General features: G+C 39.5%; 1 protein-coding gene across 4 annotated transcripts in view; it reads left to right on the forward strand.

Moving 5' to 3' along the window:
- Positions 1-8,884: 8,884 nt before the first annotated feature.
- Positions 8,885-24,995, forward strand: part of KLHL8 (kelch like family member 8) — a 72,553-nt gene continuing 56,442 nt past the window's right edge. For 2 of the 4 annotated variants that reach the window (XM_042935963.1, XM_042935967.1), the window contains exon 1: positions 14,868-15,095. The gene's annotated coding sequence lies outside the window, so the exon portion shown is untranslated. Of the gene's footprint in view, positions 8,966-14,865; positions 15,096-24,995 lie in introns of those variants that run through there. The other 2 variants (XM_042935965.1, XM_042935966.1) reach the window with 2 other exon arrangements.

Raw genomic sequence — 24,995 nt, forward strand, 5'->3', positions numbered from 1 at the left:
CTTTTCTGATCTTCCGGAAAAAATTATGTGTTCCCATAATTTTCTTTCTTTTTTTTTTTTTTTTAATATTTATTTATTTTTGAGAGACAGAGTGAGACAAAGTGAGACTGGGGGAGGGGCAGAGAGAGAGGGAGACACAGGATTGGAAACAGGCTCCAGGCTCTGAGCTGTCAGCACAGAGCCTGATGCGGGGCTCGAACCCACAGACTGTGAGATCATGACCTGAGCCGAAGTCGGACGCTCAACCGACTGAGCCACCCAGGCGCCCCTCCCATAATTTTCCAATATATTTTTGTTTTATAGGATTTGCCATGTTTTATTGTTATTATTTGTGTTATGGTGTCTTCCCTAGTAGACTGGTAGACTGTGAGTTCTGGGAGGGTGAGGAGCATGCTTTATTCACCACTGTGTCACCAGGGCCTGGTACCATGCCTGAGACTCAACACTGTATTCATCTGGGAACATGGCTACCAGCCAGTTCTGGGATTTTAGCCATGAGAATATGTGACACTTTGGAAGTTCATTTCACATCTGTTGTCTTCTCATTTATTCTCTCATTATCAAAGTGGTTGGGATTGATTTTGTCATCTTCAGTTTAAAATTAGAGAGACATAGTATGGAGAAGTTAAATGACTTCCCAAAAGTTACACAATGAATAAAAGTCTAAGCTTTTATGTAAATATTAAATTTTATTTAAATTTATTTGGAATAAATTCTCTATCATCAGCCTGCTAAAATGATGCCATGTGCTTCTCTGAGGCTGCCTCCCATAAGGTATCTATCTATTAACAAATCAAGTTCATGGGTTTTTTTTCCTAGTATAAGGCAAATATTCCTAAAATAGAAGGAAACATGGCAAATTTTACCAAAATCCCTAGGAGAGAGACTACTGTTGGTTTTTTTTTAAACTTTCTCCTTAACTTGTATCAAAGCTATCAAATTTAACTTTTAGAGAGTTGTTTCCTTTTGTTTCCATTCCTTCCACCTTGAAGGTAGAGTGCTTCCTTCACTACTGCTCCTTTACCAACATGCTCCAGCAGAGGGCGCTCCAAGGGCTTTACAACTATTAGGGAGTCTCACTTCCACTCCACATATCCAAAAGACAAGTTTTAATCTAATTCTGGTGCCAAATCATTGAATGGGGCTGGCTTTTCCCTGGCTCCTACATTAGGAGCTGGTAGGGTTTGAACAACTTGAAGAGAAAGACTGTATTATATCATAAATCTCCATATTCAATTAAGGTTGTATTTAAATATTCAATATGAAGTATAGAACATTTTTAACACTTGATTTGTTATAGTTCGAGATCATAACAGATGATGATTAAATGATAACAACCATGCTCCCCTGCCCCCCACCCCCAACAAAGGTGTAGCTTGTCCAGTTGTCTCAAAGGATGACACACAAAATTTTCTTCCTGGAGGAACAGTACTTTTTAACGACAATATGCTCTATGCTTCATAATCTCATCACTAGAGATGACCACTGTTCAGTGTGCCACATAACTAACATTCCTATGCATATACAAATGTGTTTATTTTTATAAAGCAGGGTTTGGACTCTATACCTTTATATCTATCTATCTATTTATTTGTTTGTTTGTTTGTTTATGTAATTTTTAAGCCCAGTATAATTATATTACTTATATTACAATATAGGGATTCAACAATTCTATACATTACTCAGTGCTCATCACAGTAAGTGTCCTCTTAATTCCCTTCACCTATTTCACCCATCTCTCGTCTACCTCCCCTCTGGTAACCAGCAGTTTGTTCTCTGTATTTAAGAGTCTTGTTTTTGGTGTGTCTCTTTCTTCTTTGTTAGTTTGTTTTGTTTGTTAAATTCCACATGTCAGTGAGATTATAAGATATTTGTGTTTCTTGGACTGACTTATTTCACTTAGCATTATACCCTGTAGATCCATCCTTGTTGCAAATGGCAAGATTTCATTCTTTTTCTCACTGAGTAATATTCCAGTGTGAGTGTGAGTGCATGTGTGTGCATGTGTGTGTGCATGTGTGTGTGTGTGTGTGTGTGTATAAAACATCTTCTTTATCCATTCATCTATTGATGGACACTTGGGCTGCTTCCATAATTTGGCTATTGTAAATAGAAGAATATTTTTCTATTTTCTTAGTTTAGCAGGTCAAATCCTTAAAAATATCTTTATACCTACAATATGGACCCAAAATTCATCCTACTCTAAATGTACTAATCCATCCAATAATTGAACGTTGATTATAGCAAATTGTTAGTTGGCCTGTGTTTTTGATAGTTTAAGCAATGTCTAAACAATGACAAAGAATGCATTGTGGAATGCTTCTAAAAGATACATTTAGTTTGAAATAAACACTTAAAAAATATTTATTTAAAATAGTAAATCAAGGGATACCTGGGTGGCTCAGTTGGTTGAGTGTCCGCTTTGGCTGAGGTCATGGTCTCACAGTTCATTAGTTCAAGTCCCACATCAGGCTTGCTGCTGTCAGTGCAGAGCCCGCTTCAGATTCTCTGTCTTCCTCTCTCTCTGTCCCTTCCCTGCTCATGCTCTTTTCTCAAAAAATAAAATTTTTTAATGTTTATTTTTGAGAGAGAAAGAGAGAAAGACAGACAGACAGGGCCCAAGTGGGGGAGGGGAAAAAGAGAGGGAGACACAGAATCTGAAGCAGGCTGTCAGCACAGAGCTCAATGTAGGGCTGGAACTCATGAACCATGAGATCATGACCTGAGCCAAAATCAGATGCTTAACCTACAGAGCCACCCAGGTGCCCCTTCTCAAAATTTAAAAAACCTTTAGGGACACCTGGGTGGCTCAGTGGGTTAAGCATCTGACTTTGGCTCAGGTCATGTTCTCACAACTCATGAGTTCAACCCCCTCATCCAGCTCTGTGCTGACAGCTCAGAGCCTACTTCAGATTCTGTGTCTCCCTCCCTCTCTTCCCCTCCCCGGATCACACTGTCTTTCTCTCTCTCTCTCTCTCTCTCAAAAATGAATAAAATTTTTTTTAAAAAGTTTTAAAAAAATGATAAAATAATAAATCAAACAATGAAAAAAGAGATGGAAAATATTGAGTATCTTCTATAGGCTGGCTATGATGCTAAAAAATTTCATTTGTAAAAATCACTTCCAGGCAGACTAAGGATTTACATATAAAATGTAAACCTCAAAAGCTTTAGAAAAAAAAGCAACTTTATGTTTCATGAATAGGAAAGTTTTTTTAAGTTATGAAAAGCTCAACCCATTAGATAAAGCTTGATACATTTTATTATCATTTTAATTAAGAATTTCTGATTATCAAATGTTACCATTAGAAAGTAAGAAGAGGGCACCTGGGTAGCTCAGTCCATTAAGCATCCAACTCTTGATTTCAGCTGAAGTCGTGATCTCACCGTCATGAGATCCAGCCCTGTATTGCGTTTTGCACTCACAGCAGAGCCTGCTTAAGATTCTATCTCTCCCTCTTCCCCTGCCCCTCCCCTACTTGTACACACTCATTCTCTCTCAAAAAAAAAAAAAAAAAAAAAAAGGCAAGAAGACAAGCCATAAGCCAGAGAAGATATTTAGTATTCATATAATAAACAGTGAATTACTATTTAGACTATAAAAATTACTCCTAAAAAACTATCTTGAATTTTTTTTAATTTAAAAAAATCTGAAAAAGAATGAAAATCAAATTTAAAATGGAGGGAAAATTAAACAAAAATTTTGCAGAAAAGGAAATCTGAATATGTAATATTAAAACTCATTTATAACTAGATAAATGCAAATTAGAACCAGGAAATACTATTTTTTTAAGTAGGCTCCACACCCAATGTGGGATTTGAACTCACAACCTCAAGATCAAGAGTCACATGCTCCACCAACTGAGTCAGCTAGGGCCCCTAGGAGATACTATTTTTATCTACCAGATTGACAAAAATGAAAAAGTCTGGGAAAACTAGGTGTTGGCCAGAATGTGGAACAACTGAAATCCTCAGAAAGTTTTCTCAAAACTGTAAGTGATATAACCATCTTGGAAGACAATTTGGCACTATTTAGTAACATGAAAGTCACCAACACTATGAAATCAGCAATTCTACTTCTTGAGAAACTCTTAATTTTTTTTTTAAATTTGCTCTTTTTTTATTATTATTATTTTTAATGTTTATTTTTGAGACAGAGACAGAGCATGTCAGAGAGAGGGAGACAGAATCTGAAGCAGGCTCCAGGCTTTGAGCTGTCAGCACAGAGGCTGATGCGGGGCTTGAACTCACGGAGTGTGAGATCTGACCTGAGCTGAAGTCGGATGCTTAACCGACGAGCCACCCAGGTGCCCCGAGAAACTCTTAATTTTCTATGTAAACTTATACATGTCACAAATGTTCATAGCAGTGTTGTCTGTAATCGTAAAAAACTAGGAATGACTCAATTACCCATCAACAGAAAAGATGAGAAAAGTATGGTATATGCATTCAATGCAATACCATACAACAATAAAAAATGAATAAACCATAACCAAATACATTAACAAGGACAAATATCTCAAATACAATAGTGAGCAAAGAAAGTAAGTTGCAGAAAAATACATATGTTACCATTAATTTAAAGTTCAAAAACATGAAAAATAAATGCAAATATGATAAAACTACAAATAAATATGTGGGAATGATAAATATTACTTTCGGGATAGTGTTTATCTGTGGAAGAGAGAGAGGGATGTGTTTGGAAAGCACCCCACCAGGGTAAGTACACAGTTATTTAATTACCCTTTCTACCTTTATTTTTTTTCTTTCTACCTTTATTTAAGTGGTACATGCACATATACCATTAAGTGCCAAATAAATGTAATTATTTTAGAACATTTAAAAATTTGTATTAAACATATAATTAGCTCTGAATTGAGATAAGTCATTCTGATAGAATGTGTTAGATTTAAAGAAAAAAATTTTTTAATGTTTATTTATTTTTGAGAGAGAGAGAGTGAGTGTGATCAGGGGAGGGGCAGAGAGAGAGGGAGTCACAGAATCTGAAGCAGACTCCAGGCTCTGAGCTGTCAGCACGGAGCCCAACATGGGGCTCGAATTCATGAACCATGAAATAATGACCTGAGCGAAAGTCAGGCGTTTAACCGACTGAGCCACCCAGGCGCCCCCAGAATGTGATAGGTTTAAATTTGAGTCACGAATGTAGAGATAAAGTGTTAGGAGTGTGGTAGGGTCTCCTCCCTAAGGAATATGGTAAGAAAAGACTTCAAGATAAGGGAAGGCAACCTTCCTTATGTTATGTGCCATGCCTATGTGACATCCCTCAAGCCCTTGTAACATGAGACTATCCAATCAGACTGTATGTCTATACATTATCCATATATGGGGGACAAAGAAGTAGAAAACGCGTAAAAAGCCCCTGTGGTGTTCAGGGCTCAGTTTTTTTGGGTACAGACCCAACTGAGCTCGTGCCAGCACAAATAAAGTTGCTTCCTGGAAAGAAAAACCTCGGTGTCATGATTGTGTGAGAATCCTGCTGTAGGAGAAAATGAGATATTGTGAACAAAGAAACTGCAAAATCATATTTGGATTGGGGTACAAAAAAGAAAAGAGATTAAAAAGAAGTTCCTCTATTTCAAATTTTGGAGGCCAAGAGAATTTGGGTGTCACTGAGGAAGTTGGGAATAGTAACTGATTGGAAGTCAGGACTCAACATGCTGATACTCAATATTGATAGGACATCCAGTGGAGGGATCCACTAGGTTTTTAGAAAGACTCATGTGAGGGGTGCCTGGATGGCTCAGTCAGTGAGCTTATGACTCGTGATCTTGGAGTTATGGGTTCAAGCCCCGTGTTGGATATAGAGCTTACTAAAAACAAGAAAACAAAAAAACAAAAAACAAAAAACCTTCATGTGAGGGGTCACTGGTACAGGGGTCAAGGTAAAACTTAAATGTGAATTCGACACCTGAAGCCAGAAGATGTCAGAGGACTCTATTAGGTCTGTTCTGCAAGAAGAATAACTGAGTAACAAAGAGCAATACAGCATGACCTTCAGCTAGCACTACAGCAGCATCTTCCTATAAGTGTCCTTATGAATAGGAATAAGGCAATTCAGGGGCGCCTGGGTTAAGCGTCCGACTCCATTTTGGCTCAGGTCATCATCTCATGGCTCGTGAGTTTGAGCCTCTCATCCGGCTCCGGGCGGATCCTGTTTAGGATTCTCTCTCTCTCCCTCTCTCTCCCTCCTCTCTCTCTCGCTCTCTCTCCCTCTCAATATAAATAAATAAACTTAAAAATAAAAAGAAAGAAGGCAATTCATAAAAAATGGAAAAGAATTACCAATGGGAATATTAAAAGTTCATCCTTATTATTAATCAAAGAAATAAATATTGGCAAAGACTTCAAAAAAATTTTTTTAACGTTTATTTATTTTTGAGACAGAGAGAGACAGAGCATGAACGGGGGAGGGTCAGAGAGAGGGAGACACAGAATCCGAAACAGGCTCCAGGCTCTGAGCTGTCAGCACAGAGCCCGACGTGGGGCTTGAACTCACGGGCTGTGAGATCATGACCTGAGCCTAAGTTGGCCGCTCAACCGACTGAGCCACCCAGGCTCCCCAGGACTTTAAAAAGAAAATAGAATTGATAGAGTTGTCAGGAAATAAACAATTTTATCATTACTGGTAAGAGGATGAACCTTCCTAGGGGCCACTTAGGTTAAGATATCACAAATCTTTTGAATTTATGTGCCCTCTGATGTTGTAGTTTCACATTTGGGGAAATATCTTGATGATTTAGCTACAAGTTATACAGCCTTTTTTGAAAATCAAAAAACTCAAAATAACCAAAAATGAAAGCTTTATTAAAGGGATAGTAATGGTAAATCCATACAGTGAAACAGGCTACAATTTTTCAATGTTGTCAAACATAAATATTTTTTAACTTGACAATTTATTCAGTATATATTCTCAAATGAGAAAAAAAAAAAAAGAATGTTAATTCATGTAAAGAAAATGGTCCAAAGGATACACAGCAAGATATTAACTGTTGCTATTTTAGAATAATGATGCTGTTTCAACAATAAATACATGGTGCTTTTATAATAAGATAAAATTACACTAACACTTCTAGTTTTAAAAATGTCTTTATAATTTTTCTGCAGTGGTTCAAAAATATGTTTAGATGTCATGAAAGCAAAGAACAAGGAAAACATCAGGATAGAGAAGTTATATCCAGCAAAGCACGTCCTTTATATATTCCTGCCACAAGTAAGCTATCTTTGGTATATCTCATCATTCTACCCTAGAAGTAAAGCTGAAGATAAGAATTTAAGTTAGAATTATTTCATTTGGGAGGTGATTCCCAGAAGCAGGGGCAGCAGAGATGCAGAATGAGAAAGAGAAGGAAGCTATTAAAGGTGCATTATCATGTAGATTACCTCTGTGGGCCATTGAGTTCAGTTCCCTGAGCAATTCTGGGAAACTGTGGAAGGTACCTCAGAGTTACCCCCCACCCCTGCCATGTAAGTGAGTTTGCTTTGATTTTTAGTCAACTCCCTCAGTCACTGCTTGAGAGATGCTTGTAAGAGAGAGGGAAGACAGCTAACTTCCCAGCTTCTGGCCTCCTTTGCCTTTGGGTACTCAGGAAGCCAAAAACAAAACAAACAAACAAAAAAACCCCACAAAAAACAAACAAAAAAACCCTCAGGTAAAGAGTCACAGATGTCTGCACAGGGAAGCCTAGGTACCACCTGCCAAACTTCAGGAAAACCCCTACTGACACAGTGTGTAAAAGTCCTAACATCTGGATATCTCCCGCTTTCCAATACTGACTTTGAATGATTTTTTTCCCCACTGAATGCCTACATAATAATATGAAGGTACAATATGAAGGGGTAGGTAGGTTGTGATGATGATCAAAAGAGGGAGAGGATTAAGAAGTCTACAGTTTGTTTTAACTAGTCTGTGCTGAACACTGTTAGATGCTGTGGAAATAGAAAGGAAGTGTAATTCAGGGTGCCTGGGTGGCTCAGTTGGTTGAGCATCCGACTGACTTCGGCTCAGGTCATGATCTCGCAGTTTGTGAATTCAAGCCCTGCATTGGGCTCACTGGTGTCAGCGCAGAGCCTGCTTCAGATCCTCTGTCTCCCCTGCCACCGTACCTCCCCCCCCCCCCCCCCCCCCCGCGCCCCGTCCCCCATGGCCTCTGCCCCTCCCCCCTCTCAAAAATAAACATTAAAAAAAAAATAAAAGAAGTGTAATTCATAAATTCTGGTCCACAGAGCTTACAATAGAATGGAATGTATATACATGTGAAACTTTAAAGTGTTAATAAGGATGTATATAGTCAAGTGTCAGTGCCAGTGATACAGATAAAATGTTGAGGAGAGAGGCCTTTCCATACTTAAAAGTAGGTCATACACTGAATCATAGGCCAGACCAGAGGATTATATTACAATTGACAATAATGGCATTCTAGGTGATAAGCCCAGCACCAACAAAGGTGTAATAGCAGGTATGCTGAACATCTTCCTGTTGTCTCTATCCTGATTGGTGCCAGAAAATCTGACCTTTTGGGCAAAATTAAAAGACTTCCTTGCCCTCTGGCTCCCAGCAGCCACCTTTGGCAGGGGCTGTGCTTGAGGTGAAAGAGAAGGACAAGGACTATCCCAACTTCCTTCTCTCAGGGTCACTACAAGTTAGCTGCTTTCCTTTAGCAAGTCTTTACTGTAGTCAGGAGGGCCTGTACACACAGCTTTCTCTCCTCTCCACCTTCTAGCAACTACTCTCTTGCTAGCTCAGGAATACTGCATTGTTCCTAGGAGCTTTTCCTAGAATCTAGAACCTTTTCATACCTTTATTAAATTTCAGATTGCTCCTCAAATACACCGTGAGTTTTCTGTCAGCTGCCTGATTGAAAGGATGGGAGGAGGCTCTGTTGAGAGAAGAGTGAAATGTTTGACAGAACTTGATGAAATGGTTCATGTTGCAGAGTAGAGGCAGGTAAGATGGACATTTTCTTTTGAAAGTTTTTAAGTTTATTTACTTATTTTGAGAGAGAGAGAGAGAGAGAGAGAGCGGGTACATAAATACATGCATGCAGGAGAGAGTCAGAGAGAGAGGGAGACACACACACACACACACACACACACACACAGAGAGAGAGAGAGAGAGAGAGAGAGAGAGAATCCCAAGTACCATCAGCTTAGAGCCCAACACGAGGCTCAAACTCACAAAATGTGGGATCATGACCTGAGCCAAAATCAAGAGTCAGACACTTAACCGACTGAGCCACCCAGGTACCCCTTTAAAGAAAAATGATACTACAAATATGAAGATAATATTCTGAGTGAAGTTTAAGCATTCTTTTTTTTTTTTTTTTTTTAAATTTAAACATTCTTGACTGACATGCAAATGGCTGTTTGCCAATGAGCATGCAGCAAAGGTCATCTCATATTCTCTATCCTGAACTCTCTTTGGCCTCATTTGTTTTCTACTCAACAGTTGGGAGCATAAAGGAAGTCTTTTTGTGGGTAGGCACATATCCAATTACCCACTGGTCTTCTATGATACAAGTTTTCAGCTGATGGTAAAAGTAGCAACTGAAACCTTCCAACTAGGCTGAACAACATGCTATTCTACTAGTAATCCAGTTTGCCTCTGAGGAAATTGGCTGAAAGTTTCACTTCTGGTTCTGCTTCCTTAAAAAATAAATGAACTTATAACAATTTCTCCTGTTTAATGTTGGCTTGTAAACTCCTGAAGACAATTACTTACAGAGAGGATCTGAAATTTGAGCTTCTTTCTGGACCATCTTGTGTAAGGATATTATGGGTGCAGGAGGGTTACGGGACAGCCAGCAACTATTGAAGTGAAAGAATTACAACATCTACAAAAGGTTGCAACGTGATAGCCTCAAAGTATTGTCTTAAAGTTTCTATGAGAAATGGTCACTGCCTAGTGAAGTAAATTCACATCCATTGTACATCCTCTGTCTGATTACTCAATCTTGGTTTATCACTTTTCATCAGTGGTTTTCATCTGCTCATCTCTTCTTGGCTCCTGACTGTTGAACCATCTTTCTCTACTGACCCATTGAAAAAGCAGTCTTAAATTGCTAATTAACAAGGAAAGAAAGCCTGCAAGCCTGGGCAGGCCTCTGTGGCAGTTCCAAAATTTGGAAGCAGCTCCATTTTGTTTATCACATAGAGATATTATTCTTTTTGCGACTGGAAATTCACACTCCTCAAGGCCTATAGTGAGACTGTTCGGTGGTTCAATGGTCATCAAGGACTCAGGCTCCTCTGTCATTTGCCATCCTATTCATAACTCAAATAACTTCTTGGTCCAAGATGGCTGCTAGAACTCAAGCTATTACTACACTTGATCTTACCCAAAAGGCCGAGAAGGTATTACTTCCAGGAAGAGAGAAGATGAGAGGATCTTCCCAGCTGAATCAATTCCCTTTAAGCAGCCATCCCCAAACCTCCATGCAATGCTTTTATCTAATGCTTAGAACTTACTTTGTCAGAGAGGCTGAAAGATAATTTGTTAGCTAGGTACATAGCCACCCCTCAAGAAACTGGGGTTCTTTTATTAACAAAGAAGGCAAGAAGATATTGTTTAAGCAACTAGCAGTATCTGCCATGCTGCATTTAATTTAATTAAACTAATATTTCAAAAAATAGACTTTTTGGAGATAGGTTCTATTATAAGAATGTGAAGATGTTATCAGAAACCTAATGTAATATAGATCTAAATCTTAATGAAATGAGTACTTTTCCTTTTTTTAAAGTTTTTATTTATTAATTTTTTTTACTTATCTCTACACCTAATGTGGGGCTCAAACTCATGACCCCAAGATCAAGAGGCAAATGTTCCTTCCATTGAGCCCGCCAGGTGCCCTGAAACAAGTACTTTGCATACAGATCACACATTTGGAATACATGTTGGAATTGAAACACAATTGCATTTGTTACACTGTGTCAGTTTCTACCATGTATATGGATACAATTTTGCTCAGGAGTGTATTGCACATATTTCAAACATAGATATTGGAAAACAGAATTTCTCTAAATTTGTTTTTCTGATGACTAAAGTCACAGTACTTATAGAGGGGGTAGGGATGGAGGCAAATTGCTCTCATCCTGTGACTTCATGGATTGCTCTAGAGAGCCAAATATATAGCCTGAAAGCTCAAACATGTCTAGGCAAGTTCACAGGAAATTGACTTGGGCAGGATGGAGTAGCAAAAGTGAAATGTTAAAAATGAGGGGAACGTGGATTAAATTATAAATTGTAAAAACTCACAAACACAAGTAATTTTCAAAAGAAAAAGTTAGTACACAAATTGAACCAACAATGGCCATACCAAAGATGCTTTCTGTTTTAGCTCCATCCATTGACCCAGACTACCCAAAAAACTTATTACTGTAAACAAGAACTATGTATCTACTGTGTAAATATATCCTCAAGTAATGTTCTCTAGCCCAGAGTTTCCCCCACTCCTTTCACTCTTTTTTTTTTAACTCAAATTCTGTTTTACAGAGATATTCTGAAGCCACCAGTAGGAATTAGCTATCATCCTTCAGAAAGCAGAGTTGAATAGTTGAAACAAGGCCTTAGAGTCTGCAAACCTTAAATATTTACTATTTGGCCCTTTTCTGAATATATTTACTCAATTCTCCTTTACTTCACAAAGTTGATATGGATTCATTTATTGTCTGAGTGTTTATTAAACAGCTACCATAAATCAAGTACTATGGTCCTACTTTCTATTTAAGCATCCTTGGGATGAATGAAAGAGGTAGATAACTAATTAAAATGCTCACCGGTAAGTGTTACATTTGGGGCAAAAATAGGTTACAATGTGAGCATATATGTAAGAAACTAACCCAGAATTGAGAGGGGACTGTAACCAGGGAAGACTTCCTCATGAAAATAGTATCTAAGTTGATATTGGATGATGAGTGGAAGTTAGCCAGGCAAAGAGGGAGAAGGCACAGGAAGTACAAAGGCCCAGAGAGAAATTAAGGAAATGCAAATATTTCAGAGACTAGAATGGAAAAAGGTTAGCGAAGGTTTAGAGATACCCATGTCTGATTATTGGCAAGGGTAACGAAGGTTAGAACTGTCATAAATTAAAATAGCATAAGCTGGGCTGCAGGGTGAAGGCCAGAAAACGTAGCCATCAGTGTGTTGTGGGGGAGAAGTCAGGAAATGACAGTTAAGGGAAGTTAATGCACCACAGTAGAGTTTGGCTGTGAAAGAGGTGATAAGATGGGGTGGAGGAATGGTAAGAAAGTGCAGTCCAGTGACTCTGTAGGACTTGGACGGGCGAGGTGGTGCTGCATAGTGGTGCTCAGGCTACCAGTGTGGAGCCTGACCTGGGTCCTTAAATTCAGGAAATCAGAGATCATTATCTGAGCTGAAGCCAAGAGTCGGATACTTAATGACTGAGCCACCCAGTCGCCCCTAACAAGGTTCGTTCATATAGCTTTCTCCATCCTAAATTCCATTTCTGGTGATTAAAATGTCTTCTTTCCTCCTGGTACAGGGAAGGCACCTTTCACATGGTAGTTTTATGAACTCTTTCGGGGAAGAAAGGTGAGAGGGTGAAGCGCAGAGTGACCTTCCTCCTTCTGCCATTTTTCTCAAATTCCTTTAGCTTTATTCCATATGCTAACGTGCCATATTCTGGGATAGCATGTCTTGAACCCCCTCAAAGGTATATCTTGTTTTGTGAGATATATGTATTTTTAAAATAATTGAGAGCACTGTTGTGGATATATTATTTTTTAGGGAATGACTCTCTCCCCCCCTACTCCTAGTTTATTGACATTTGGTTTGAGAATTTAATTTAATTTTCAGGTTTTTTGTGTGATTCTCCTCTCCCAATGAAAAATTCTAGATTGGTCTACTTTATGTGTTCCCCACTCCCCTTGTCACTCTATGCATACCTTTTTATTTCTCTGTTCATTTTCTGTTTCCTCCACTAGATCTCAGGTCTCCGGGAGTGCAGGGACTATTTAGTTTTGTTCACTGTGTATTTCCCATTTCCTGGCTCAGTGCCTGGCAAATAGTAAATGCTCAATAAATATTTTTGAATAAATAAATGATGAGTATTGAAATTTTGTGTATATTTCTTTGATGTAGTTAGTGACTACAGGTAGTATATTGCTTTGTATATTCAGCAGAGAAAAAAGCAGCTCTACTGTATAAGCATTTTTTATTTCATTTTTCTTTTAAGTAAGCTCTAAGTCTAACAGGGGTCTTGAACTCATGATCCTGTGATCAAGAGTCACATGCTCTACCAACTAAGCCAGCCAGGCCCCCTCTATGAGATTTTTTAGGAGACATAGTACACCTGATTTAAAAAAAAAGTTCTAATTACAGAAAAAAATTCTATTAGAACACAGTTTTATTTATTTATTAAAAACATTTTTTAAAGTTTATTTTTGAGAGAGAGAGAGAGAGAGAGAGAGAGCAAGAGCCAGCAGTGGAGGGGCAGAGAGAGGGAGACACAGAAACCAAAGCAGGCTCTAGGCTCCCAGCTATCAGCACGGAGCCCAATGCAAGGTTGGAACCCATGAACCATGAGATCATGACCTGAGTGGAAGTGAGACACTTCCAGTGACCTACCCAGATGTCCCGGTTTTATTAAATATATATTGTATTACATCATGCTTCCAGACAAATTTTATAATTGTGTGTGTGTGCACACTTTGTTTTTTTTATGTATTTATGCATTTATTTATTTATTCATGTGTATGCGTGAGAGAGAGAGAGAGAGAGAGAGAGAGAGAGAGAGAGAGACACTCTGTGTGTGAGCAGGGAGGGAGCAGAGAGAATCTCAATCAGGTTCCACACTGTCAACAGAGAGCCTCAGGCATGACATCAAATGTGGTTTGCTTAACTCACTGAGCTGGAGCTCTGTGTGTGTACACTTTAAAACGGGTCTTGCTCTATTTTTCTAAGGGCATTGACATTAAATTTGTAAAATACAATGCTCTGAAGAGAAATATTTTGAAATCTTAAGGATTATTTATTTCAATTTCTGTTATGTAAAAAAAGTGATTTTTTTTTCTGGAAATGAAATTTCAGATTCAAGTAGTCATTTTTGGGTTTTTACCTAAAATGATATTTTTTTAAAAAGCTCTTTTTCCAGCAAACCTATGTGTCAATACAAACCTATGTGTTAATATTCATAAATGTACCTAGAGTTAAATTTATTCTGAAGTATATTTCTGGGGTTGTAAAAGCTTGAGGTTGTCTAACAAAAGACATATTAGGAAAATATACTTAAAATTTTTTTTCTTTGCTCTCTCTTAATCTCCCACCTCTACATTCCATTGACTTTATGGAAAAATTGGTTTCTTTCAACATCATTTTTACTTACAATGGTTTTTGGCAGCGTGTGCTTAGGTCAGTTAACTGCTTAAGTTTACAAACTGTGGGTCTATATTTATAAACACAAGCTGCTGTGTATATCCTCTGCAGAAAGCGTGGAGAAACTGTCATAGGAATAAAAACGGAAGTCCTCCCGCTCCCCCACCTTTTTTAAAAAAGAGGTATAAACCCCAAGAATACCCAACGCATAGGAGGGGAGTTGGTGGATGTAAAAAGAAACTGAATTTTGCACGGCCATGGAAATGTAAGCAATGGATAACTCCAGAATTATTTATGCGGTGTCCTATCTCGATCTGTTTTGAGGACGTCCCTTAGGCCCTGGTCAACCTTCCCCCGCCTCCCAGCAGCACCGCATCAACAGTCCCCTAGAGCCTCTAGCCGCTTGTGAGCGAGAGGGGGCGGGGAGGACGCGGTGGGGGGCGGGCACCCGGCGGAGGTAACCATAAACCACACCTCCCAGAGTGCTGTGCGCGGGCCTCGGCGCGCGCTTCTCTCGCCGCGCCAGAGGCCGCCGTTCTCGGGGCTGAGCCGAGAGGAAGCCCGGCGCTTGCCAGGGCTCTACGGGACCGCGCAGGAGGGCGCGCGTCCGTCGGGTGCTCGCGCGGGTCTAGTGCGGCGCCGCTAGGTGCTGCGGCGAGACGCTGGGTTGCGGTAGCCTGGTTGCGGGTCTGCAGCTTTAGCGAGGCCGGGAGGAACCGAGCGGAGGGACAAGCGGAGGACCGAGGTAACTGCTCTTCTTCCCCCCTCATTCCTCTCTTCCTTTGTGCGGTGCTGTGGGTTCACGCCGAGCCCTCCTTTAACCCAACCCTAAATATCGTTACGCCGCTCGAGCTTTCGCTTCTGGCTCCGGGATACTCCAGCCCTACCAGGCAGTAACTAAAACTCCACAGCTGAGAGGGTTTGGGGCCCATTAAACCGCTGCACGTTTTCTGTCGCTCCGGTTGGCGGGAGGAACGGGGTCGCATTTCCTCGAAGAGATCCCCAGCCTCTGGCTCTGTCATCCCCGTCGGTGGCCCCTTGGCTGTCTCCTCTCGGTCTTTCGAAGAAGAGACGGACAGGCAGGTGCTTGGTGGCGTGCAAGGAATGAACAGTAGCGGTGCGGCCGGCCGGGTTCGGGGCCCAGGGAGGGCGGCCGGCCTGTGGGTGCGCGGCAGGTGGGCTGTCTCCTGGCCCTGCGGCGTGGGGACTCGCAGCCCGCCGGGGACTGGCTCGCCGGAGGGGCTCGCTGCCCGTTGGGACTTGCTGGTACCGGGGGTTTGCTGCTCGCGTCAGATGTCCCTTCCGCGGGAGTAGAGATCCTAATGGAAGAGTGCCTCCTGGTGTGACACCAGTAACCAAAGCCCCTTTCCGAACACGCAGCCGCTCCGTGGAGTTTGTTTTACTGCTCCACAACCAGCTCTTTCTTCCTTCCACTCACTTCTGGGCTTAGTTAACTTGCTGATTTCTTCAGGGAGGGCGATTTGTCTACATAGTTGGGAGTTTTCTAGTCCGGGGTTTACCCTTTACTGGATTTGCACAGTCGTAGCGTTTGCGCTCCTGGGTGTGAAAAGCATTTTACGTATTTTCCCACTTGGCAGTGTTGAATCCGATGACTTTACGTAGGAAATTGAACCTTTCTCAGTAATTCCCTTTTATCCGTTTTAATAGCATAACTGTTTTTGGCCCTTTACCCTATGCTAATGTTACCGCCTTGGGAGGATACTTTGGGGAAAGCGTCTTGAAAAACCTGGGTTGACGATAGCAGTTTATCTGCTGGTTGCACTTTTTCATTATTTTTGTTTTCTGTAAGTTGATAATTGACGTTTGCTGTTCTTTATTCTCACTTTATGAGGAAACCCTTTCTCCATCTCCCTTGAATCCTGACCCTGGCAGAGGGTGGTCTTGGGAGAACAGGAGGACCTCTGCTTGGCGGTGGCTTTTTTCATTGGCTGCTGCTTTTCCTTTTCCTTCCTGAACTACAACTTTCAGTCCCTTTGTATATTGCCTTTTAAAATATCAAATAATAGGAACATAAATATAAAAAGGAATCTTAAGATAACTGTACTCACATATGCACTGTTTCGTATTAACATTTAAAACATTCTTTTAGTATTTGATAAGATTACTATTATTACTGTGGTTTTTTTTTAATGATAATATATTCTGTAATAATTGCACATTCTGTATTCTCAGGAAACTTAATTCACAGTCGGAGTAATTTTTAGAAAACAGTATTTCCTCATTTGTTAAGAAAGCCAGGTAAATTTTGACACACCCACCGACTCCTTTTTCAAAACAGAGTTTATATTTAGGGCAGTTTTAGGTTCATAGCAAAATTAAGTAAGGTACAGATTTCCCATATACCTTCTGCCTCCATATGCTCCTGCCCTGCTCCACATATATACAGCCTCCCTCACTATCAAAATTGCCACGTGGGAATTGTAGTTTTGTTAGAAAAGATGAATCTACATTGACAGATCATTATCACCCAAAGTCTGTAGTTTAGATAGGGTTCACTCTTGATGTTGTATATTCTCTGGGGTTTAGACAAATAACACTTTTTTTTTTTTTTTTTTTTTTAGAGAACTTTTAATTAAGAGTTGTAGAGAATGGAAATGAGTATTGTTATTGAAAAAAGATTACAGGGCGCCTGGGTGGCGCAGTCGGTTGAGCGTCCGACTTCAGCCAGGTCACGATCTCGCGGTCCGTGAGTTCGAGCCCCGCGTCAGGCTCTGGGCTGATGGCTCGGAGCCTGGAGCCTGTTTCCGATTCTGTGTCTCCCTCTCTCTCTGCCCCTCCCCCGTTCATGCTCTGTCTCTCTCTCTGTCCCAAAAAATAAATAAAAAAACGTTGAAAAAAAAATTAAAAAAAAAAAAAAAAAAGAAAAAAGATTACAAGGGTGGGCGCCTGGGTGGCTTGTGGGTTAAACGTGGGACTCTCTTGATCTTGATCTTGGCTCAGGTCATGGTCTTGCAAGTTGGTGGGATGGACCCCAACATGGGGCTCAGAGTTGACTTTGAAGAAGTCTGCTTGGGATTCTCTCCCCATGTCTCTGCTCCTTCCCTGCTTACACACACACACACTCTCTCTAAATAAATAACCCCCCCCCCACACACAAAAAAAGATTACAAGATATTTTGAACATCCTAAAAATTAATTTCAGTTAGTTTTTGTGTTTTAAAAAAATTGGGTGTTTAAACTTTTGGTTTCTTATGTTTAAATTTTCAACAAAGTTATTTGTTTTTGTATATTAAGAGTTAAAGAGATGAATGAGAAGAAATTCTTCATAGAATAACAAAAATAATCATTATTTTCTTAGCTGTAAAAGGGGTATAAAATGTTGTTATAATGTGAAATCATTTTATAAACTGTCATAATACACTAATGTTTATTGATATCATTAGTTAGATGCTGTATTTTGAAATTCTGCCAATTCATCATATTTTCAGGTGAATACGGCTTAATACCATCAAACTTTTTTTTTGTTTGTTTGGCAGAACATGAGTTTATTGTCTGGTTATGAATGATTTAGTTTGATGAGTCAGAGATAAAATTATGGAAGAGAGTCAAAAATGCCTTGGGAAAATTTCTACTTCATCTCTCTGGTTCTTAACCTAGATCTATGAGGGTGTCCATAAATAGTCTTCCCAGAGTCTGTGAACTCTGTGTATCTGTACTTTCTGGGGAAAAGACCCCTAGCTTTCAGTAGATGTTCAAAAGGTGTTCATGCCCCCTCCCCCCCCCCCCCCCCCCCCACCCCCCCGCCAAAGGTTTTAAGAACTATTAGGATTGGTTATCTAGGCAGGCTTGTTTGCTAAACATTTTGTAGATTATTTTTAATATTAGGTTTTTAAAATTTTTTTTAAGAAAGGTAATCTTTGAAGCACCATGAGTGCCTGTTTTTCTTCCAGAACTAGTAGTTGATATTAATGATATACTATGTTCATATAAATAATAGTGCTGCTTCTTATATATGGAGATGACACCACTAATTGGTCCATTGTTGTTAGGCAGATACTGCCCATTCCTCTCTTCCCTTAATGTTTATTATTTATTTTTGAAAGAGAGAGAGAGGGGGGCGCCTGGGTGGCTCAGTGGGTTGAGTGTCCAGCTTCGGCTCAGGTCATGATCTCACAGTTTGTGGGTTCGAGCCCCGCATCAGGCTCTGTGCTGACTGCTTGCTCAGAGCCTGGAGCCTGCTTCAGATTCTGTGTCTCCTTCTCTCTCTGCCCCTCCCCCACTCATGCTTTGTCTCACTCTGTTTCTCAAAAATAAATAAATGTAAAAAAAAAAAAATTAAAAAAAAAGAGAGAGAGAGAGAGACAGCACGAGCAGGGGAGAGGCAGAGAGAGAGGGAGACACAGAATCCAAAGCAGGCTCCAGGCTCTAGGCTCTGAGCTGTCAGCACAGAGCCAGACACAGGGCTTGGAATCCATGAACCATGAGATCATGATTTAAGCTGAAGTTGGAACCTTAATGGACTGAGCCGCCTAGGCGCCCCTCCCCTCCACTCTTGATGGGCAATAGAATAGGTCCCAAGGAATGACACCCAAATACAATCCAGCATGTTAGAATCTTATTTTGAAATGCTTAAAGATAATTTGATTTCCTTATTTTAAAATTTGAACATTTTTTCTTTTCTCTACAGAACACCAAATGCTAAAGAAAATTAAGTATTTTGTTTTCCAAACTACATATTTGTTGTTATGTGATATTTCTTCTTGTATAGCAAGGAGTGTAAAGTTTTATTAAATCCTAATTGATGGTTGTTTTGACTTACAGTGTTGCTGGTTTGGAAAGAATTTGGGTATGATTTTTCAAGAAATTGACCACCTGCTTATATAAATTAGATTATAATTTATAATTTTAGTTTATAACATTTAAAATTAATCTTATTTGCATTTGGGGAATTTTAGAGTTAGGTTAGAGTTCTAAGTTTGGGTTCATTCTTATAATAGAGTTTGGAAGTAAGCTATATCAAACTGCCCTATTTTTCTTTTTAGTATTAGGTTGCTGGGCTCTGAGGCTTTACGGTGTGAAGCCAACTTCTGTTTCTGGATCAATTTCGAGTAGCATTCACAAGGCCTGAAGAGTAGGAAGTGAGTTAAGTGTTGCAGCACAAACTTAATAACAAATGTATGCAGCAGAGTAATATCTTTTTGTCTTTTTCCTTGAGATATTTTTTACTTTTCCTTTTGATATTGGTATTTTCATATGAATTGGAAAGCTTTTCGAAGTTCAGGTTCTAAGTCAATTCTTGGGAATTTATAGAGTAGTGTAACAGAACTGTGTTTGACTCACCAGGTTTGCTTCTTAATAAAATTAATCTGAGAGGTTTAGATAAATCTCAAAGATCAATTAGAGGTGGATACTATCATTTGCATAGTACTTTGCATGTACAAGGTAAGTCACTATGCTGCATCTTTAGTTATTTTAATGCAGAGGATTGCTTATTACTTTAATAATGAAAGTTTGAGTTAAATTAATTGGATCTAAAACAAAGGGGGATCATTTCAGTAAAAATTTTACCTATGGAAAAACTATCATTTTAAGATCAGTGATTTTATGTGTATTCTCTTATCTTTGAACTTTAAAAAATTGAAAAACATTTCCTGTATGGGGAGATAATTATTAAATTTTTTTTTTAACGTTTATTTATTTTTGAGACAGAGAGAGACAGAGCATGAACAGGGGAGGGGCAGAGAGAGAGGGAGACACAGAATCAGAAGCAGGCTCCAGGCTCTGAGCCATCAGCCCAGAGCCCGACACGGGGCTCGAACTCACAGACCGTGAGATCATGACCTGAGCTGAAGTGGGACGCTTAACCGACTGAGCCACCCAGGTGCCCCGGGGGATAATTATTAATACCCCATTTTAGTTCTTATAATTTATATATACCATACAAAGATATAGTTAACGTCATCTTTGGCCTTGTGGTAAGACTTTTGGCTTTGTAGTCAGGCAAGCCTATGTTGAGTCCTTGGCATTGCCACTTAATAGCTTTGTGACCTTGGGTAGCTTTCTTAGCTTCTCTGAACTTCTTTATCCACAACTGTCAGGTAGGAATAATACCTCTTTGGGTTGTCCCAAGGATTGAAATGAACAAATGTTACATATCTAGCTCAAATAATAGCAGTTACTTGTATAGTTTATGTGCTAGACAGTTTATTAACTCATTTAATTCTTGTAACAGTCCTATAAAGTTGGTACTGTTGTTTTCCACATTTTTACAGATGAAGAAACTGAGGCTAATGAAAAGTTATATAACTTAACCAAGGTCATACAGCTAGTAAGTAGATAGTAAGCACTCAAAGCTGACTGTTGTCATTGAAAGAACAACAACAATAAGGAAGACTTAGGCTAATATAACCAGTCCTTATCTTTTTCTGTAATGAAAAATGCATCTGCATGTAAATTATTATAAAGCATATTTTATTTGTTGGAAAAGATGTTGATTGGAGTATTGTGTTCCTGACTAAGGACTCGGGATCACATAATTTATAAAAGCAATAATGTTCATTTATTGAATGCCTATTGTAAACTAGATACAGGGTTAAACATTTTATATATTATTACTTCATTTAAACTTCACAACAAACTTAAAGCTGAGGTTCAGAGTGATTTTATTTTATTTAAAAAAAATTGTTTTTAATGTTTATTTCTGAGACAGAGACAGAGCACGAGTGGGGGAGGGGCAGAGAGAGAGGAGGACACAGAATCTGAAGCAGGCTCCAGGCTCTGAGCTGTCAGCACAGAGCCTGACGCAGGGCTCGAACTCACAGACTGTGAGATCATGACCTGAGCTGAAGTCGGATGCTCAACCGAGTGAGCCACCCTGGCACCCCCAGAGTGATTTTAAGTGATGTGCCCAAGGCTAACAGCTAACAGAGAATCCCAAACTGATCGTAAGGTCTGCTATTAATCATTAGTTTATGTGCCTTGTGTTAGCTATTGCTAACAGATTTTTCTAAAAATCTAAGCAACAGCTTAAGGAATTTCAAATACAAGAAAAGTACTCTCATAGTTTAGAAATAAACAGTGATTACCTAAAACTAGGGTCTTAGAGGCCAAACTCAGCTTATTCTCACTTTTGTAAATAAAGTTTTATTGGAACACAGCCACACTTAGTTCCCTTATGTATTGTCTCTTGATGCTTTCATACTGTAACGGCATACTTGAGTGGTCATGAAAGAGACCGTATGGGCCACAAAGCCTAAAATATTGACTGTTTTGTCCTTTATGGAAAAAGATTGATGATCTGTGACCTGCCCAATCCTGTTCTTTTTATAAATGAAGAAACTGAGACTTGGGGAGATTAGGTAACTTACCCAAAATGTAGCTAGTTAAAATCCAATTATACTGATTAACTCACTGTTACTTCTGCTATATCATGCTACCTCTTTTTCTTTTTTAAAGTTTTAACTTATTTATTCATTTAAGTAATCTCTCTACCCAACATGGGGCTCGAACTCACCACCCTGAGATCAGGAATCACATGTTCTTCTGACTGAGCCAGCCAGGTGCCCCATGCTACCTCTTTTTAAGTTCTAAAAACAACTGTACCTTATGGTCATTATATGAGGGACTGTAAAGCATTGTAAAATGTTTATGACCTATAAGAATATTTCTTTTTAAAGTTATTTATTTTTGAGATTGAGAGAGAGAGTGCAGGGAAGGGACAGAGAGAGAGGGAGAGAGAGAATCTCAGGCAGACTCCACACTGTCAGTGTGGAGCCTGATGCAGGGCTCGAACCCACAAACTGTGAGATATGATCTGAGCTGAAATCAAGAGTTGGATGTTTAACCAGCTGAGCCACCCAGGTGCCCTGACCCATAAGAATATTTAACCTAGTTAAAACAGGCATGCTAGCTGTGATAGTAAGTATTTAGTCATTTCTTTTTTATTCTTAAAATTTGAAGAAATTTTGGGAATATGCTTTGTATGTCCCATGCCATAAATTTCTGTGGCCCACTTTCAACTTATGTTTCCTTGTTTTCCTTCACAGATTTTTCTATAGTAAATAGAAATTTTTGTAATCATTCCTTAATTGATTCCGAAACAGCAATTGCAGTTGGAACCTATCTTGTAGCTGGAAATCTATCATATCTCCATATTTACAAAATAGAGATTGTACATCTTGCATCCAGTTTTCTTTCCATTTACCTTTACATTATCCATGGAATCTTTCTCTTCCTTCCTTCCTTCCTTCCTTCCTTCCTTCCTTCCTTCCTTCTTCATGTCCAGCACATAGCCCAGTGCAAGGCTTGAACTCATGACCCTGAGATCAAGACCTGAGTTGAGATCAAGAGTTGGATGTTTAACTGACTGAGCCTCCTGAGCACCCATATCCATGGAATTAAAAAAACACATTTTTAAAAATCTTTATTTATTTTTGGGGGGGGGGGGACAGAGTGTGAGCGGGGTAGGGGTAGGGAGAGAGGGGGACACAGAATCTAAAGCAGATTCCAGGCTCTGAGCTGTCACCACAAAGCCCCACGCAGGGCTCGAACTCACGAACCATGAGATCATGACCTGAGCTGAGGTTGAACGCCCAACTGACTGAGTCACCAAGATGCCCCTGGAATTTTTCTTTTTTTAATGTTTATTTATTTTTGAGAAAGAGAGTGTGAGCTGGGGAGGGGCAGAGACAGGGACAGAGGATCCGAATCAGGCTCTGCTGATAGCAGACAGCCCAATATGGGGCTCGAACCCACAAACAACGAGATCATGTCCTGAGCTGAAGATAGATTTAACTAACTGAGCTACCCAGGCTCCCCTCCATGGAATTTTTTAAGCATTGAGTTGATATGATCAGATTTGAATTAAGGAATGATAACTGGCAGCAGTAGGAAGGATGCACTGGTGAGAGAAGAGGCTTTGGGAGGTTGTCATCATAGCTGTGAGATGATGGGGCCTGTGACTAAAGTGGTGTTGCTGGAGAAGAAGGGCCAACATTATATGAGAGAAATTGAGGAAACATAATGTATGAAACTTGGTTATAATTAGGTAGAGTGGAGTGGGAACTTTGAATGCATGGGAGCTTTCGCATTCAGTGGGGAACCTTGATCATCTGGGATAGTTTGTGTTCTCCCTTAATATCCAGTACGTCTCTTTACTGTTGACTTTACTACATTATTTTTATCATCTGTTTTTGTCCCATCTGGATAATTCAGGCTCATTAATGGTAGGAATTATGTCATGTCTTATCCTTTTTCAAGGGGGACTTATTTTAGATAACTTTTTAAAAGGTTAGATTACTTTTGTGCATATGTTTTTTAAAAGTTTTTTATTTAGTTTGAGAAAGAGCATGTGTGAGAGTATGAGCAGGGAGGGGCAGAGAGGAAGACGGAGAGAGCGAGAATTTCAAGTAGGCTCTGCATCCGGCTCAGCATGGGAGCCCAATGTGGGGCTCTATCTCACAACTGTGAGATCATGACCTGAGCTGAAATCAAGAGTCAGGTGCTTAAGCGACTGAGCCACCCAGGTGCTGCCAGACTCACCTTGAATAGCACTGCTGTAAAGCACTTGGTTGTTGCTTTTCATATTCATCTTTGAATTTCCATAACCTGCAATATAACATGTGACTGGTTGACGAAATGAATAGGTTTCAAGGCAAATAAATGGTGTTTCCCCTTAACACTGATAATATTTCCATTTTTATTGCAATTCCTTGAAATGTGATTTTGAAACCATGTGACTTGCATACACAGTATCTATATATATATGTGTGTGTGTGTATGTTGGTTCCTGTGCTCACCTTGTGAAAGTAAAAGGAAGTTTCCAAACTCCTAGAAGACTGATTCTTGTATAGCCATGATAACAATTAGTCACTTGAACCAGTTTTAAACCTGCTTACTGAATACATGACAGTTCTTTGGAATTGTTTGTAAGTCACTGTGATCAATCAATAACAACCTACCTTAGTGAACAGGATTTTGCAAGCCAGCTAGTCAGTGGTAGCCCTTTTAGTAGCACTGCTTCTAAGCCTCTAAAAATCCACCAATCCCTGAACTCCAGATTTCCTCCTAAACCCTATATAAGATTAGCAATCTGCTCTACTCAGGTCTGTGCCTGACCAACATAGCTCTCCCTAAGGAAGTAATTATTATCTAGCTTTGTGTTCTTTATTTTGATTGGCTATTGAGTGAGAAACATCTTTTCACAGTCAGAAACAAATTATTGGTAAATTTATTTTTTGGTAGGCTTTATATTTTTATTCAGATTGTCATTTATTAATTTAAGTACAACCCTGTGACCCCTATGACCTTCTTAAAACAATTTCTTTTAAAGCATATTTATTTATTTTAAGAGAGACAGAGACTATGAGCAGGGAAGGGGCAGAGAGAGAGAGAGAGAGAGAGAGAGAGAATCCCAAGCAGGCTCTGTGCTGGCATCATTCGATGTGGGGCTCAAACTCATGAACCATGAGATCTTGACCTTAGTGTAAACCAAGAGTCGGATGCTCAACTGACTGAGCCACCCAGGCGCCCCACTCCTGTGACATTCTTAAAGAAAACTAGTAATAGAGTCCCTACTTAAGAGAGAGTTCATACACATTGCTCACATACTTAGGTAAAAATTCAAGTTTTTAAAAAATATTTTTGTTTCTTTTACTACTTTATATTAGACTTTCTGACTATTATG

The sequence above is a fragment of the Panthera leo genome, chromosome B1, assembly GCF_018350215.1.
Source record: "Panthera leo isolate Ple1 chromosome B1, P.leo_Ple1_pat1.1, whole genome shotgun sequence".
NCBI lineage: Eukaryota > Metazoa > Chordata > Mammalia > Carnivora > Felidae > Panthera > Panthera leo.